Source organism: Diabrotica virgifera, chromosome 1 (genome assembly GCF_917563875.1).
Source record: "Diabrotica virgifera virgifera chromosome 1, PGI_DIABVI_V3a".
Taxonomy (NCBI): domain Eukaryota; kingdom Metazoa; phylum Arthropoda; class Insecta; order Coleoptera; family Chrysomelidae; genus Diabrotica; species Diabrotica virgifera.
In genome coordinates this window covers 36,977,516-36,995,710 of record NC_065443.1, presented here as the reverse complement: position 1 = coordinate 36,995,710, position 18,195 = coordinate 36,977,516, and the positions used below count along the sequence as shown (strand labels likewise).

The 18,195-nt window shown below is 34.1% G+C and overlaps 1 protein-coding gene and 1 long non-coding RNA gene across 2 annotated transcripts in view; one reads left to right on the top strand and one right to left on the bottom strand.

Annotated features, from left to right (window-relative positions):
* LOC126883898 (uncharacterized) overlaps positions 1-6,466 on the top strand; it is a 71,139-nt gene extending 64,673 nt beyond the window's left edge. Inside the window, exon 2 of the long non-coding RNA XR_007697753.1 lies at positions 6,190-6,466. This is a non-coding gene — a long non-coding RNA (uncharacterized LOC126883898). The remainder of the gene's footprint in view (positions 1-6,189) is intronic.
* Positions 1-18,195, bottom strand: part of LOC114335880 (ras-associated and pleckstrin homology domains-containing protein 1-like) — a 398,332-nt gene that overhangs the window by 359,680 nt on the left and 20,457 nt on the right. The window lies entirely within an intron of this gene.

Sequence of the window (18,195 nt, the reverse complement as noted above, 5' to 3'; positions counted from 1 at the left end):
AACACCTCGTTGTTTTTCAATTGGCATTGTCGTATTACCATTGGTCTTTATGATTGCTGTCTGATTCCAATAAATAGCCTCTATAATTTTAGAATCTCTTTTGTCGACTCCGATGTCGTTCAATCTTTCTATTCAAGGTATTCTAAGTTTTCCTCGTTGATTAACTTCAATAGCTCAGCTGGTATTTCATCTTTTTCTACAGATTTGTTGTTTTTTAGTTGACGTAGAGCATATTCCAGTTCGGACTTCAGTATTGGAAGACCTTCGTCGTTTTCGGTATTTAATGTAGGAGGTTCTCTGATGTCATAGTAGAGTTCGTTTATATAGTCTTCCCACATGTTTATTTGTTCTTCAGGCCTTGAAATCAGTTTGCCTTCTGCGTTAATTAGATTATTTGGTCCTTGTGAGTATGTCGTGCCTGCGAATTCTTTGAGTTTCTTATACAGATGGAAGTCATCATGTTTTTTATATAAGTTTTCGATTTCTTCACATTGTTCTGTTATCCATTTTTCTTTTGCAATTTTTATTTTTTGATTAATGGTTCTATTTAATGCTTTGTACATTGCTTTGTGCTGTTTGCATTTTCTTCTTTCATCCATTAAATCCAATATTTCCTCTGTCATCCATCTTTGCTTCCGTGGTCGCTGTTTTGTGAGCATTTCAGTTGCCGTTGCAAGGGCGTGTCTGATTTCCTCCCGAAGGCGAAAGTTAAGGATGTTTAATTATATGAAAGTGTGCTAAAATACAGTGCGAAAAAGTAAAACCCATTTAAAATACATTGTTACTTCAGACACACTTTAAACTCTTCATGTACTGCTATCTATATTTACAATTTTCACACAATAAAACCTTTACATTTTACATAATATGAGATAGAGTAGATAAAAATTATTTTTGTGAATTTGGTTAACAAAAATTGGTTAAACAATTTTTCGACTGCGGTACCGCGTGACACCCTGTGTATTTGTTATAAGGATTGTTATACGGATATATTTCTTTGAGTAAGTTTGTGCAAAAAATCGAATTAGAATAATTTACCTAACGGGGGCGACGTTACAGACCATACTAATACGTAGTTGAAACGGTCAAAACAAAGAAACGCACACTCATCAAAAATGCACTTGAGATTCTCGTATAATCAACATTTACTGAATCGATCCAGGAAGAGTCAACTCCAACTAGTAAAAGTTGATTTAAATTTTTAAAATCAACTTTTACTGCTCGTTTCAGTTGGAGTTGACTCCAACTAGTTGGAGTCAACTCTAACTGAGAATCAACTTGAACTGTAACATATACATTTCTAATAATAGAATCAAATCATGAGTCACTATTTTTTTGGAGAAAATTTGCCACGTGTTCCTTCAGTTTACTAAATCAACAGCGCTGAAATGGTCAACAAAGGACAATTTTATGCTAATCTCTGAATTTTTCTAGCATTTCAAATTTTTTGTTTAACAAGAAATTAGTGAATTTTAGAAAACTCTCCATCAAAATTTATTTTGGAATTAGAGCTCTCAAGAGTATAATTTTCAGTAAGCGTTAAATGATGAGGACAAAATTCACGAATTTATTAACATTTCTATTAACCTATTTAACATATTTATTGTCGCCCGTGCCTCGTGCCATTGTAACATCTGGCAAATCTTTATACGGTTTATCGACCCTGCTCCCATGACTTCCAATATGGCACACAAATCCTATAACAGGGTATCAACGGCTACGACATGAGGGGTCGATGTAGGTTGAATCATGAGGGAGTTAACGAAAATTAAGCTCTTCCGAATTAGGAAGAATATTAGAAAGATAAATCCAATAACTAAAGAATAATCAAGCAATGACAGTAACATCCTGCAGGAAGGGAGAATCATATAGCAGTGGCAGTGGCGTATTGACTTTTATTGGAGATAATTAAGAGTGAAAGAATGCATTCTTCCCCTCGAACTTTTGGATCTTCTTCACGAATTTTTATTTAAATCTAGAAAATTGTATTTTACTTTTGACTTACTCAATGCATTATAACAGATAGCAGATAGTAAATTTACTTAATATCAATCATGCAATGCAAGAAAATTCGCTGAAGAACTCCGAAGAAAAAATATGACCAATCTCGAGGAAGTGAAATATAACTAATACGGTATGCGGCAAAATAAACAGTACTGAAATTCGTATGCCTCAAATTTGTATGTGTCATGTGCCGAAGCGTATTGAGTGATTTCTGGACGTTGTTATAACGTTTGTGAAGATCATGTTAATGTTAGGTATTTCAGGATGGTTCTCAGTTTTGCAGAAAAAATTTTTAGAGTACTATTTTCGGCAATACGGAAAAAGTCACAAAAATGGTCAAAACTTAAAATTAACAATGGTTTTAGCAGGACGAAACAACCTGTCACACTGCCAGGGAGTCTCTTCGAATACCCGCGATCATTTTGGGAGTTGCCACTCACCAGAACTAACGCCACCAGATGCGTACATATGGGGAATGCTGAAGGAGTCAGACAAATCCACCGTCTGCAATTTCGGAATTGCGGACTAGAATTAAAGATTTTTTCATGCCAGAGGCAGTGGCGGATCTAGAAATTTTCCTTGGAAGGGGAAATTCGCCTTAGGAGGGAACTTCCAATGAAAAACCAACCAAAAAACATAAAAAAGATAAACTCAGATTACATAAAAGATATAAATAATAACTTATAGGCATTATGTTCCCTTAATTTTCCTAACTAGCGTGTTTATTGGGTTGAAGTTGTCTTTCTGTAGTTTCAATTTCATGCGAGCTAATATATTTTTACGTTTGGACAAGTTTTTTTCCTTTATTTTGGACTTTGTTAGGGGGGAAATTTACTCATTTTTCCTCCCTGTAGATCCGCCACTGGCCAAAGGGCATCTTTAACATCTCTTTTATCGGGATCGTTTGTCGTCGTGAATAATATTTGCAAGGCTATATCATGTATTATAGATATATAAATAATCATAAACATTTCAATACTTATTTCAGTAGGTACTGTTTATTTTGCCGCATACTGTATTGCATCAACTGTATTTGCATCAACGACTTGCCTAATACCTTGAACAATGACCTTTTGTTTATATTGATCATATGGCGTTGAATGACAACAGATGAACACGGAGAATTCTAGAAAGAAGACCAAGAAGGATAACAAGAAGCTTGGGAAGGCCTCAAAAGAGATGGGTAGATACATAAGGCATAAGTGCATGTTTGGGGAAAGACACAGAAAGATGGAAACAATTGGAAGATATCTACATTTAGGAGTGGATGGAAAATTGTTGACGAAGAACAAGTTGGATGGTCAGGAGAGATGTTTTGAAGAAGTATAAAGTCAATTGTCGACTGCACTGGAAGAACTAGCAGAATGCTAACAATCATTCTCTATAGATTATAACAGTAACTTAGAGTAGACCACACTCTAATAAAACCCAAGAACACGGTAGCCAAAAATTTACCCAAGAAATAACATAATTTGTTGGATACTCTAACTTCTATCTGCGGATTGCAGATTTAGTTGGGCACAAGACGAGACGATAGAACACTTTCATACATATTTAATAATAAGGCTCTTAAAGATAAGGCTCAATACATTTGAACATTATTAACTCGAGCCTTATGATTTCGTAGAAGTGTCATCGAAGACCATAATAGACAACATAGACTAAAATAAAAAGACTAACAGCTAATTACAGCTAAAAGCGTTACAAAAAAGTAAATCAAGTTAACGTGATTGTCTCTAAGAAAAATATAAAAGCTCGTAAATACGTTGCAAAATAGTTTTTATCTACTCTATGTCATATTATGTGTAAGTTTTTAGTTTGTGAAAACTGTCATTATAGATAGCAGTGCGTGAAGTGTTTAAAGTGTGCGTGAAGTAACAATGTATTTTAAATGGGACTTACTTTTTCGCACTGTTTTCAAATATCCTTAACTTTCGCGTTGTCATGGTGATGACATAATGAGCAATAAATTACGACAAAAGTTTTGACAGTTTTGTGGTTTGAAAGAAGTTAGAATTTTTAAATGTCAAAGTTCTAAAAATTGTAGAATAGAAATGAATTCCAGTGACGAAGAGTTACAGTTTTTTTATTTGCTTATGGTAGAGTAGATAAAATATTGTATGAAACTGTGCGTGAAATTTATGAAACAGTTCGTGAAGTATGCTTTTTGCGAACGCACGCGATTTTGCGAATGCACGCATACATCGCGTAACTTCGCAAAAAGTACTTCACGCACAGTTTCATACAATATTTTATCTACTCTACCATAAGCAAATAAAAAAACTGTACCTCTTCGTCACTGGAATTCATTTCTATTCTACAATTTTTAGAACTTTGACATTTAAAAATTCTAACTACTTTCAAACCACAAAACTGTCAAAACTTTTGTTGTAATTCATTGCTCATATTGTCATCACCATGACAACGCGAAAGTTAAGGATTGTCACCATGACAACGCGAAGGTTAAAACAGTGCGAAAAAGTAAATCGCATTTAAAATACATTGTTACTTCACGCACACTTTAAATCCTTCACGCAGTGCTATCTATAATGACAGTTTTCACAAACTAAAAACTTATACATAATATGACATAGAGTAGATAAATAACTATTTTTTATTATCATTGTGTTTTGTTTCTTTACAAAAATTGTGGAATCAATAATCAGTAGAATACTAATGGTAGGGGAGCCCAAGCGGGGATTTTTGCAGTTACTCGAGCGCGTCAGATTATCACATGGGGAGAAACCTTGTACCCTGGAAATGTACCTCTGCCGTATGGCTCTTAATACAGGGGAGTTAGTTAGGGGGGGGGGAGGTGGTGAAAAAAATACATCCCTAGAAAAAATCATCAGATTAAGATAAGGTAAGTTAAGGAAATGCAAAACAGTGTATATTTCAAAAATCTGACGATTTGAGCGGGGTGTAAGGAAATGGGTGAGTAATAAAGTTTCACAAAAAAGCGAATATTTGGCGAAATAAACGACAAATCGAAAAACTGAAACATATGTGCTCAATATTTTTCAAAAATATATCAAATGATACCAAAAACGACTTCCCACGGAGAGGGGTCGGTGGTAAATTTTAAATTTTAAATACGAATCTCGCGATATTTCGCGAAATGAACATCAGATCGAAAAACTGCAACATACACTTATTCAATATTTTTGAGAAATCTAGCGAATGGCACCAAAAACGACCCCCCACGAAGGAAGGGTGGAGGTTACTTTAAAATCTTAAATAGGAGCTCCCATTTTTTATTGCAGATTTGGATTCCTTACGTAAAAATAAGCAACTTTTATTGAAGACATTTTTTCGAATTCAGGATATATGGCGCTATAATCGGAAAAAACGATTGTTGGAAAAGAAAAATTAAATTAAAAAATGGAAAGTCCCCACTAAAATGGAAAACTTTACTTAACTTTTTTTGGTTTTAGGACCTAATCTTCACAACCCAATAGGTTCCCATAACGCTCGAGTGACTGCACATTTAGCATAACGCTTTCCTCCCCTACTATAATCAAAATATGTTGACAAAACATTTATAATTAAAGCGCCGTGTTTAGGTGTATACCTATTAAGTTTTGTATCCATAAAATAACTAGTAACAAAAAAAGTTTGATAAAAAATGAACAATCAAACAGAAAGACACCATTTATTAATACATACAGACTTGTACCGAAATGACAAAGCTCCTTGGAAGGAATGAAAATTTATTTACTAGATAAATTTTTTTAAATGCAACGAAATTAAAAAACTTTTTTTGTTTTCGTTACTTGGAAAAAATTTCTTCCAATAATTTGATTTTATCTGAATCATAAATATTGACAACTCAGTATTCTACATTTTATTTTAGATGACTAAAGACCCGTCAGAAACATCATAGCATGTGATTTGTCTTTAAAAATATAACCACATGTCATGATGACAGTAAAACTTTCCTGGTAGTGATCGCATAAGTAGTAAATCGTGAGGAAATATGTACTTCATGATACTTTAAGCCAATGAAGTTATCCTTGCATTCTAAGTATTTGGTTTTACATTTAGTTTACTCTCAATATTAACACCAAACTCCGATTGTACCTATGCTATTTTAAAATATACATGTTATTGTTTTGTTTATGTAAAATTTAAATGTTTTAAAACAAACAAGTCATTGACTTACTAATAGTGGTCTTTTCTTTCTAGGATTAGTCTCTACTCCCATTCAGGAAGAATCAGTTTCTGGAAAATCTTAAATATAGTGTAAAAAAACAAGAAAATCGAGCGGGATGCATATCAGGATGTTTATGAGTTGTCAACCAGATGAATAAGAATATTATATTAGATGGGTCCATATATACAGGGTGTTTGGTAACGAATGGGACATAGCTTAACCTTTTATTCCTGAGCTTAAAATAGGTCGATTTAAACTAACTTATCTTTGTACGAAAGTTAATAACTAAAATACAGGGTGTCAAAGTTACGTCCGGTTTCATAATCAACATTAACTATAGTTCACTTTAAAGTTGATATTTACCCATATGAATTGCATTGATAAAAGTACCAACTTAAAATTTAAAGTCCACAACTGATTATGAAACCGGGCGTTAAACTTTTATTTTATTCATTCTTGAATATTTTCCGGCAGACATGGGGTAACAACACGAATTTTTGTAAGCGGGTGTTTTTTGGAACGAGAAATCTAAATTCTCCACCAAAAATAATGTATTACCCAGAGGGCGCCACATACTTCTTTCAGCGCTCATTTAATAGGTTCAATTTTTTTCATTCTCCACTCTACATATTTTTTGAATCCAAACTTACATTGTCTTAATATTTTTGCTTAAAAAAGATATAAAGTCTAATTTACTTACCGTTGCACGTCATTATCTACGTTAGAGATCTAAGTTGACATTGTTGCCCAATTACAAAAAATTCTTGAATTCATTTTAAATCAAATACATCACATAATTTTTGCGAAAGTGGATTGATTATACAGCAAAACAAATTAATATTCAATGTAAATAAATAAAAACTTTAGAAATAGAAAACAAGAATTAAGTTATAATCTTACGTTAAAGTACATAATAAAAACAGTAAATATGATGAAATAAATACTTACAGTAAAGAATATAAACAAATATGAAGTGTCATCACCGCAACTGTAAAATAAATGTTACCAATTTATGCCAAAATATCACCTTCGTTCGATTACAGCTACAGTGTATTCCGAACAAATTTGCTTCATAAAAACGCTTTATAATCCATTTATACAAATTAAATGAAACATAATTATGTATTGTGTATTTCTTTAAGTTAACATTAATAGAAATCTTTAAATATTATTTCTACGCGTATATAATAAAATATGTCTAGTGGCTGTAATGCCAGTGTACTCGGCAAAGTGATTCTAAAAAAGAACATACCTACCGCCTAAATATCTCGTGTTGGTATCATGTGACGTCACGGGCTATGACGCGGATGACGTGCAACGGTAAGTAAATTAGATGAAGCATACTCATTCATCTCGCTAAACTCAACCGTTTTCGAAATAAACGCATTTTAAATCTGCGATGCAACATAAATTTTTGCATAATATCATTGTAGTTATATCCGAAAAATAAACTTGAAACCATAATGAATCGATGAGGAAGACAGCAGGAAGACCATCAGGCGTCAGTCCATATAAGCTCAAAAATTGCTGTTAATGTCAATTTCACAATTACTCATCATCATCATCATCATTCAAAACGGATCTATCCACTGCTGGATATAGGTCTCCCTCAGTCTTCTCCATGCATTTCGGTCCTGTGCTGTCTGCATCCAGTTTCTGTCGATCCGTTTGATGTCATCAGACCATCTGGTTGGCGGACGACCTCTACTTCGATATGCTTCTTGTCTTGGTCTCCAGTATATTATTCGCTGTGTCCATCTGTTATCCGACATTCTAGCTATGTGTCCAGCCCAGTTCCACAGTCCACAGTCACAATTACTACTAGTCTTAAGATCGGATAAGAAGAAATCTAAGGCGTAATATAAGAAGACGAATCTTATATTACGAAGAAGACGAAAAATAAGACAAAGAAGAAGACTGCAACTGCACAAATATTTAACATTATAGTTGTACTGAGATCAAAAATATACAGGATGGACCAAAAAAAGAGTGGGTACAAGGTAGAAAGCAAGCATGAAATACATTATTAGAATGACAGGAAGCAGATTAGTTAGAATAGCCCAAGAGAAATTACCTATCAGAAGAAGAACAAGGCAGCCTAGAAAGAGATGGAATGGTAGAAGAGGAGAAAAAATATATTTTTAGAACTAAAAAGCTAGTGCCTACTTATAAATATGAATTATTCTAATACTGTATATCCTATTTTCTCCAAAAAACAAATTTCGATTTTTTTTAAATACTGCCGTACAAGGTGTTAATACGATTACGAACTTATTAAACGGTAGTTAACTCTTTCAAATCCAATTAAAATTGATGTCTATACGAGAAAAAGTCTTTGTATTCCTTAGAGATTTTTATGTGTCTATTAATTTTTTTTCTTTAAAATCGTTAACGATTGACCACTATTGTTATTTCAACGATTGCTATTAAAAATTACAGACAATTATTATTATTGAAGTGCCTAGAATTTTTTATTCGGCCGTATATTTAATTATCTTTTGTTTTCTTTTACTACTACGATTGTTTACTAATATTAATGTTCTATCTATGCTTAAATATGAAAGCCATCCCGTGTTTATGATTTCTGTAAATACATCTTCTTTGAAGAGACTGTAAAGAGAGTTCAACTACGTACAAAAATAACATCAATGGACGATCACACCTCATGGTTTGCCACCCAAACAACTCGAGAACCAGACAATAGAACTGGGATTTATTACCTTTCCTGGTATTGGAAGTGTATAACCAACTAAGAAAACAAATAATGTAAATAAAAGTACATTCATAAAACAAGTACTTTCATAAAACTTTGTTATGAACGGTTTAAAAGTTTTTCCAGGGGCGTCTAATTAGAATTTTACGGATACGAATACGTGCTTGAAAGAATAAATGGGAAATTTACTTTATTTTAATACAGTGTGTCTGCGTAACTTGGAACCATATGGGAAACTTTTTTGATATCAATTTTACGAAAAAAAGTTATTATTCATAAAGTGCTCTGCGTAGTCTAAAACCTAAGATGCAATCATTAGATATCAAATTTTATCAATAATATACGAGGTATGTCCAAAAATATGAATTTCGCTCAAGAGTAAAATGCATTTATATTTCACAATATCAAAAATTGTTATTAAGAAGAGTTGTTTTAATTAAAAATTATGTTATAATATGCATTTACACTCTTCTAATTAAAAAAAATTAAAATTTTCCTCAAATTACGGATACCCAACATCATTTTTATTTATGATAACTCCGTTATTATTAATTTTGCGAAAAAAGTTACTCGTTATAAAAATGTCAGAATAGTCAAAAAACTAAGATGCAATCATAAGATATCAATTTTTTTCAATTTTATATGAGGTATGTCAAAATATATGAATTTCGCTTAAGAGTAAAATACCTTTATAGTTCACAATATTGCAACTAGAGGGATGTAATTGCATATTAAAACATAGTTTTTAATTGAATCGTTTATTTCAGAAAGGGGTCAAGTGACTAATTTTGACAAAATGAGTTTTTGGTGAAATTTTTTAATTTAAACGTAAATACAGCTTTTGTTGCAGAAAGGAATCAATTGCTGCCATAGTGTTGCTTTGGCAGCGCAGAGAAATTAGCGTTTAGTGCAGAAAGGGGCCATGCAACGCATGACTCCTTGCTCAAAAATTGTGTAACCACCAACTTTATTTCAGAAAGGGGCCAAGTGCAAAAAATTATTTATTTTTTTCTTAAACAAATTAACAAGATACAATTTTTGAAAAATACAATACTTTTTGACAAACACTACAGTTTATTAGTGAGAATTTTTATTTTATATAAATAAAATTTTTGTTGAATGTAAACACGTTTTTTTTTGTTTTTCTCAAAAGCAGGTTTTTGTGACTTGACCCCTTTCTGAAATAAACGATTCAATTCTGAATAACTTTTTATAATAACAAATTTCAATATTGTGAAAAATAAAGGTAGGTACTTTACTCTACAGCGATATTCATATTTTTTGACATACCTCGTATAAAATTGACCAAATTTAATATCTTATAATTTTATCTTAGTTGTTAGACTATGCAGAACGTTTTATAAAGAATAATTATTTTTCGTAAAATTAATAATAACGGAGCTATCAGAAATAAAAATGATGTTGAGCGTCCGTGATTTGAGGAAAATTTTTAAAAAAATGTTTCAATTAGAAGAGTGTAAATGGAGATTATAATATAATTTTTAATTACAAACAACTTTTCTCAATGACAATTTTCGATATTGTGAAACATAAAGACACTTTACTCTTGAGCGAAATTCATATTTTTTGACATACCTCGTATAATGTTGATAAAATTTGGTATCTGATGATTGCGTCTTAGATTTTAGACTATGCAGAGCACTTTATAAAGAATAACTTTTTTCGTAAAATGGATATTAAAAAAGTTTCTCATATGGTTCCAAGTTACGCAGACACACGTATAACTAAACAATAAATGAACTATATATACACGATAAATTTTGTGTTCTTTCTAGGTATTTAACTAAATTATCTCATTTGATTGTATGCCTTTTTATTTTCAACACAATCTGTTGCAAAGAGAGTTTAGGATTAGTTAAGATCTCTTTTATGTTTTGTATAGGACAATTAGAGGAAATTCAAATGGCATTAATTAACGACAAAAATGGCAAAACAGTAGTTTGTTACGTTGATTATGAAAAAGCATTTGACAAAGTATGACATCAAAAATTAGTCCAAATTCTAAAGACAAAAACATAGACAAAAGGGACTTACGAATAATAATGAACCTTTACTGGAATCAAAGAGCACAAATTGTCATAGATAACGAACCCAGTCCAGAAAATGAAATCAGGAGATGAGTTAGACAGGGATGTATAATGGCTCCATTACTATTCAGTGTATATAGTAAATCCATTATTGAAGAAGATTTAGTTTCTTAAAGTAAAGGAATAATAATTAGCGGAAGAATTATTAACAACATAAGATATGCAGATGAGACCGTAATTATGGCAAGCTCTGCTGAACAACTGCAGCTACTACTAACAAAACAAACAGTTTCTGTGAAAAATATGGATTAAAAAGGAATATAAAAAGACTAAATATGTGATAATAAGTAACAAAACAAATATACCAACATATACATGGGAAATGTACTAATAGAAAGGGTTGACAAATATAAATACCTGGTAACCTGGATTTCAGAAAATAATGATCAAACAATAGAAATAAGGGCCAGGATAGAAATAGCAAGAAATGCGTTTGTAAAAAATGAAAACACTTCTCTGCAACAAAGACCTTAGATTACAACTACTAAGCGAGTAAGAGCGATTGCATACGCGGACGATCTAGCCTTACTAGTCGAAGACGACATGAATAGGGGAATAATGCAAAAAGTAAATGAAGCAATACAGAAGACCGCGGATTGGATAGAGAGAAATGATCTAAAGCTAGCAGTAGAGAAAACAGAAGCCATTATCTTGAGGGGACCAAGAAAGAGAGATGACATAATATTCGAATACAAAGGCTCCGTAATAAGACCCCAAAAGACGGTTAAGTACCTTGGAATTATTTTCGACGACAAGATTAAATTCGGACAGCACGTACAAGAAGCATGTCGGAAGGCAGAAGAAAGGACCTCTACACTAAATAAATTTATGCCAAATATAGGGGGTCCTGGATCTCAGAAGAGAATGGTAATGGCACAATCCGTCTTATCCATAGTTTTATACGGAGCCCCAGTGTGGCACCAGGTCCTTCGAATGAAAAAATATAAAGACGTGCTTCTAAGGACACAGAGGAAACCTCTAATCAGGGTGTGCAGCGCGTACAGAACCGTATCAACAATTGCCTTACAGGTGGTGGCTGGGTCTGTCCCGGTGCACATCCTGGCCAGAGAAAGAGTCCGAATGTACCAGAGGGGCAACGGGGCAATAGGTTCAGGTCCACAAGAAAGGAAAAGAAGTCTAGAGATGTGGCAGAGGGAATGGGCAGCCGTAGTCGAGAAGGCGGCCTGGACGAGATCCCTGATTCCAGATGTGGTGAGGTGGTACGAGTGTCGGCATCGGCGCGTCAGCTACTATTTCACAAAATTTTTGACGGGATATGGATCGTTCAGGAAATTTACTCATCGTATAGGGAAAACCGTGGACGATCTATGCCCTGAGTGTGGAGTAGTGGATGATGCGCAGCATGTCATCTTCGTGTGCCCTGCATACCAGGCGGGGCGTGCCGAGCTGCAGCTGGAACTGGGATCCCCTCTAGGCGGGCCTCACGAGCTAATTGATAAAGCTATCAATAGCAAGAGAGACTTCGACCTGATCATTGCTTTCGTCACGATGACAATGAAGCACAAATAGGAGAAAGAGAGGCGACTGCAAGCGGGATGACCGTCTATTTATTTATTTTTTATCGTTTTATTTTTTGTGTCGTAGAGGGCAGCCAGTGGGGGGAGGATCCTTTACATCCAACCTACGCTGTCTGTCTTATTTTAATTAGTTTTATTATTTATTTATTTTATCTTGTTTTTACTTATTTTTTATTTTTATACTCAATTACTCAAATTTTATTACTCAAGTGTGTTGCGTGTTGTAAGCGGTAGTCAGCAGGGGGAGGACTTTTTACATCTGATCCATGCTGATCGCCTTGTATTGTTTCTGTTATGTTACCTTCTGTTTTGTCTTGTTATTTAGTCTGTTTTTGTCTTGTCTCAGGTAGTGGGGGAGGACCTTTACACCCAACCTCACTGACTGCTTACTTTTAACTGTAGAATGAATGGGTATGGGTGTGAGTACGAATTGATGAAAGCACGAATACTTGGAGTTGCTCGTAACTTTCGACTGGTATCCTTTTGCTAGTTCGTGTTGGATTGGGGGCACCCCGGTTGCCCCACCTGCACATGGGCTGCACGGGACGGTCGTCTTCACCGGCCGGTCTTTGTGCGGGGCGGGGCGGACGGGAGGCCAGTTAATCTACGGAGCGCACGCAGAGAGTGCCCGGGGGAGTTATGAGTAAGGTCGACGGGTCAGACATGCTCGCCAAGAGCGGTTCCAGACCTGTCGGCTGGAGGAAGAGGAGGTGAGTTTAGTCGGTAGGCGGTTTCGGCACGGTGAAGCGTGACGGACTGAATCCGACACACCTGGGACACCTTCCCAGACGGTCTTTTGAAGATTCTCACCCAAAAAAAAAAAAAGATTACAACTACTGAGAGTAAGAGATCTGAGATTTTACGTGTTTTCGATACTGAAATATAGACTTGAAAGCTGGATATTGAAGCAAGAACACAAATTGAAGCTACTTATTTGAAATGTGGTGTTACAGAAGGATGCTTAGAATAGCATGAATACAGAAAAAAATAACACGGAAGTATTGCGAGAAATGAGCAAAGAAAACGAAAGAATAAACAAAATAAAAGGAAGTTATATCTGGGACACGTAATGAGCGGATAGCCATATGAACCGCTAAGACTGATAAGACAGAGAAAGATGGAGGAGAAAGGAGTATTGGCAAAAGCAGTGTCATGGTTGAAAAATTTAAGGAACTGGTTTAAATTCAGTTCCACAGAACTATTCAGAGCAGCGGTAAATAAAGTAAAGATAGTGACGATGATATCCAACCTCCGATTGGGAGACGGTACTTAAAGAAGAATGGAGCAATTATTATTTCAGGGCATTGAACATAACCTACTACTACTACTTTACCTATCCTTTTACGAGCGTTTATCGTATTTTCCTACATGCCTTTTCCGCTGGCGAGCTGAGCGAGCTTTCCTCTCCTTATATGTCCGTTTCATATTAATAAATGTAATTATTCCTAATCCACGCGATCGTCGGTTGTATTCATTCATGTACCAGATATCGTCGCATCAACCCGAACCTAATGTTCGATAAGTAGGTTTAAAATATATTTTAGTAACGAAATTAACGTGTAGTTACTAAGATTTAAGACTAATTATCTTATCATTTATAATGTTTGGATTCTAAATAAATGTCTTAAAAAGCGAACCTTCTGTCATCGGCTGAATTTTTGTTACCTGGAGCAACAAACGCAACGACCTCGTTACACTTATGCTTCCTCTCAAAAATGACCGGAACATTCATTTGTTCGAAGTCAGATAACTTAATTTTCATAAAAGTAGTTTTAGTCATTGCTATTCTACGTTTTATTTCTATTTCTATGTCTGGAACTAGTCGGTCCGTTATCACAGTTCCCAAATTAATATGTCATTTTGTGAACTTTCTCAACGTTCACTCCGTTTAATTGAAGCTCTGCATCTGGACGTGGGTCACCACTGAAAATTAAAAATTTAGTTTTGTTTGAGTTTATTTTTGCCCATTTTCTCTCCTACCTGGTGAATACGGTCAAGCAGAATTTGGAGACCTTCAATATTATCTGACTTATTGTATCGTTTCCGTATCTAATCCGGTTGCTTTTTATTCCATATGGCTGTCTCTCAAGTGCCTTTTAAATAACTGGTCAGAGTTGAATAATGTTGGCGACAAAATGTAACCTTGTCTGACTCCCAGCTGTATGGAGATTTTATCGGTGTAGTTATCTCCAATTTTTACGATAGCAGTTTAATTCCAGTACAAATTTTTAATGACACGAATATCTTTGTCATCTCTTCCTATATTTTTCAGCATCTACATAAATTTTACATGCTGCACTTATAGAATGTCTTCGCGTTTGCGTCTAATTCTGTTGTGAAGTATTCTTAGGACAATCTTAATAGTGTGGCTCATTAGGCTAATTAATCGATATTCTAAGCATTTTCTCGCATCGTGTTTTTTAGGAATTGCGACAAAGATGGATTTGAGCAAATCTGTGGAGAATCACTCCGGTGTTATATATCGCATTAAAAAGACTTACTACTTTTATGTTATCATCATATATTAGCTTCAGCAACTCAGTTTCCAGTTGGTGTATCATCTGGACCAGAAGCTTTTCTAATTTTAGCATTTTTTAGAGTGTGTTTTACCTCGCGTTTCATAATTTCTGGGCCGCCAGTACAAATTCGGTAGAATTCGGTAATTTATTATTTCTGTCATCTTCAAACAACTTTGATATAATGTACAGCTAATATTTTTTCTGATTTCGTTCTCATTTACAATAATTTAGTTGTTATTATCAACGAGTACAGAGTACAGAGGGAACTCGCTTTTTACAGATGGTCATTAGATGAAAACGTCTTAATCTTTTTCGAAAAAAATGTACCTGCATTCTGTATTTGTATTGTAAGTTTTTTTAGACTTTGTAGTGTTCTTTCTACGTGCAGTCAAAGTGCTAAGAGTAGTACATACATGGGACCTACGGCATAAAAGAGATAGCCGAATAATGTAGAAAAACGATTCAACGATAGCACAGTATAAAGAGGGACAGTAGAACCACTCTCTGAAAAATTAGAAGTAAAATCTTTAGTCGCGCATGGCGACTGCGCAAGGTTCCCAGTCGCTAGACCACCACTCTTACATTGCTAGTCGCGTAGAAACGTACGAGTTTTAACAGGGACAACCCGCATCCACCACTGGTGAATTACCAATTGCGTACTGCCGGTATTACTTCTTGAGATCAAAGTGCCGACATGGAAGAGGTTTTACTGTCCCTCTTTATACTGTGACGATTGCGATATTGTTTTCCTTGAAACCAGTATGCTCAATGATCAAATATGAACAGGAGCTCTTTCAATTTTAGAATCCTTTACGATGAAGTGATCAGTTAAACAAAATTTAAAAAACTTTGTAACCGTATCTATTCGTGTGACGTTATGGTGATGTAATATACAAAACTTTTTATTCCTCACTGGCTAAATTTAACAATATGCCCACACATCACAAAGAAAGAACTTGTCTCCTCTGTGCAAACTTCAGAACAATCACCGCGTTCCGTTTCGGCCTTTTATGTAAGCAAATACAATCGGAACTGTGTTCGAAAACAAGGGGAAGAGATACACCCTCGAAAGCAGAAAGCAACTGTCACCACGTCATAGTTTTCCCATCTAGGGAAAACTGGGAATCGCACTGATTCATGACTCATAGAAAATAAAGTTAGATAATGAAAACGGAGTGTACGATAAATAGAGCCCTACACTGAAAAAATTAGTTTGGGAACTATACGGTTCAGTGACTGTTTGGTTAGGTCCGTTTAATAGGGTGAAAGTTTCCAACATTAATTTATATTTGGTAGAGGAATCACGATATGAATAATCAAAATTAAATTATGCGGTATAAATAGAGAATCTCTATGTTTTCGTAAAATTTTAACTGTTTGAAAAGAATTAATTAGGGCACTAATCAATATACAGTTACAGGGTAAAGTCTTAAAAAGAATTTCGACGAATCGTGTGCATGCGCACTTTGCGGAATAGAAAAATGTAAAAGAAAAAGATAAAAACTGAAGACGGGATTCAACGCAACGTAAAATAGCGAAATTTCTCTCAAAATTTGATATTTATGATCCTTAAGCTAACACCGAGTCCTAATTTATGACCTCTGTACCCTAATTCAATTGTCCTATGGAGCGGCGCGTTTTTTCTCGTGAATTGTCGGTGCAATGACACGGTCCAAAGGAATTTAACACACAGGTGCTAAAGCGTCCACCCTTTTAATGGAGCTATGATCAGTACCGTGGTAATTTTACTATGTAGTGGTCTAACCACGTTGTGTTATCAGTTACACAGTTTTACCAGTTACGAGTTTTATCAGTTACATAACTTAATAAAATTTTTACCGCCCACATTGGTGGTGTACAGTCCTTACTCCGAGTCCGACCGATTTTATCAAAAAATAAATATTTATTCATTGCATAGTAACAAGAGGTGCTAACCGTGTTCTCTTTCCTTTGCACTATTATACGGGGTGTTTCATTAAGAATTGTCTGTACCGTAACTGGAGAAACCTTAACACAAAATACGAAGATTTAACCCAAAACACTTAAATAAAATATTTTTCTTTACCGAGATACAGAGTGTTTTATTAGAAATGTTCTAAAATGATTTCAGCCCAGGAAGAGAACTTACGGAACAACCGGACTTAGTGGCATATGTTTAAAAATAATAAATTTTTAGTGTCTAAGTGAAAATATATGAACAAAGAAAGTTTTTGCTAAAAAAAGTGTTATTTCAAAGGATAGAGTATGTGTTTTTATTTTGCAATAAACAAAATTTATTTATTTATATCGAAATGTAATAAAAATTAAAATGTATTAATCATTATCAAAGGTCATTGGAATGCCCAATCAGAGCAAACTATCAGCTGTCCTGCGCGTAACACCAATAATTAATGTTTATTTAAAAAAATTCCTGACGCCGTGGTAGTTAATCGATTTTAATTTTGCAAATTGCAAATGAAATGTACAGTATAGTATTTTTACTACAAAAACGTTATTACGTAGGTCAAAATTTTTGACGTAAGAGAACTGTCAAAACATTAGAATGTGACTTTTCATTATTGCCATGTTTTTATAAAAGTCACATTCTAATGTTTTGACAGTTCTCTTACGTCAAAAATTTTGACCTACGTAATAACGTTTTTGTAGTAAAAATACTATACACTTCTATACGCAACAAAAATTCAACTTGCTATCTGCTTTATTTTCAATCCTGTAACATTTTGAAAAAATGAATTTTTTTTGCGAAAACTGGATTGCAAAATCTATTGAACCGATCTTAATGAAATTTACAGTATTGTTTTACTGTATCATAAAGTTTTTGTGGGTGAAATATGAAGGTCCTAAGTGTAGCATAAATGGTTGAAAAACGTAAAATGCCAATACTTGTTTTTGTATGGTTTTTTCGCAATTATTGCTATTTTGCAACAAGGGTGACTATTTTTTAAATTTTTAACCAATTTTATATTGTAGGAAATTTAATTACGCAACTTTTATGTCAGTAAAACTTTTCTCGAAAATGAATACTTTTAAAGTTATAATCAAAAAACGAAGAAAACAATGGAATTTTTCCTTTATTTTTTGACATTTTGATTATTTAAACAATGTTCCGGACCTTTTTGAGAGGGAGGATAACTCAAATATTATTATTTGAGTTATTTTC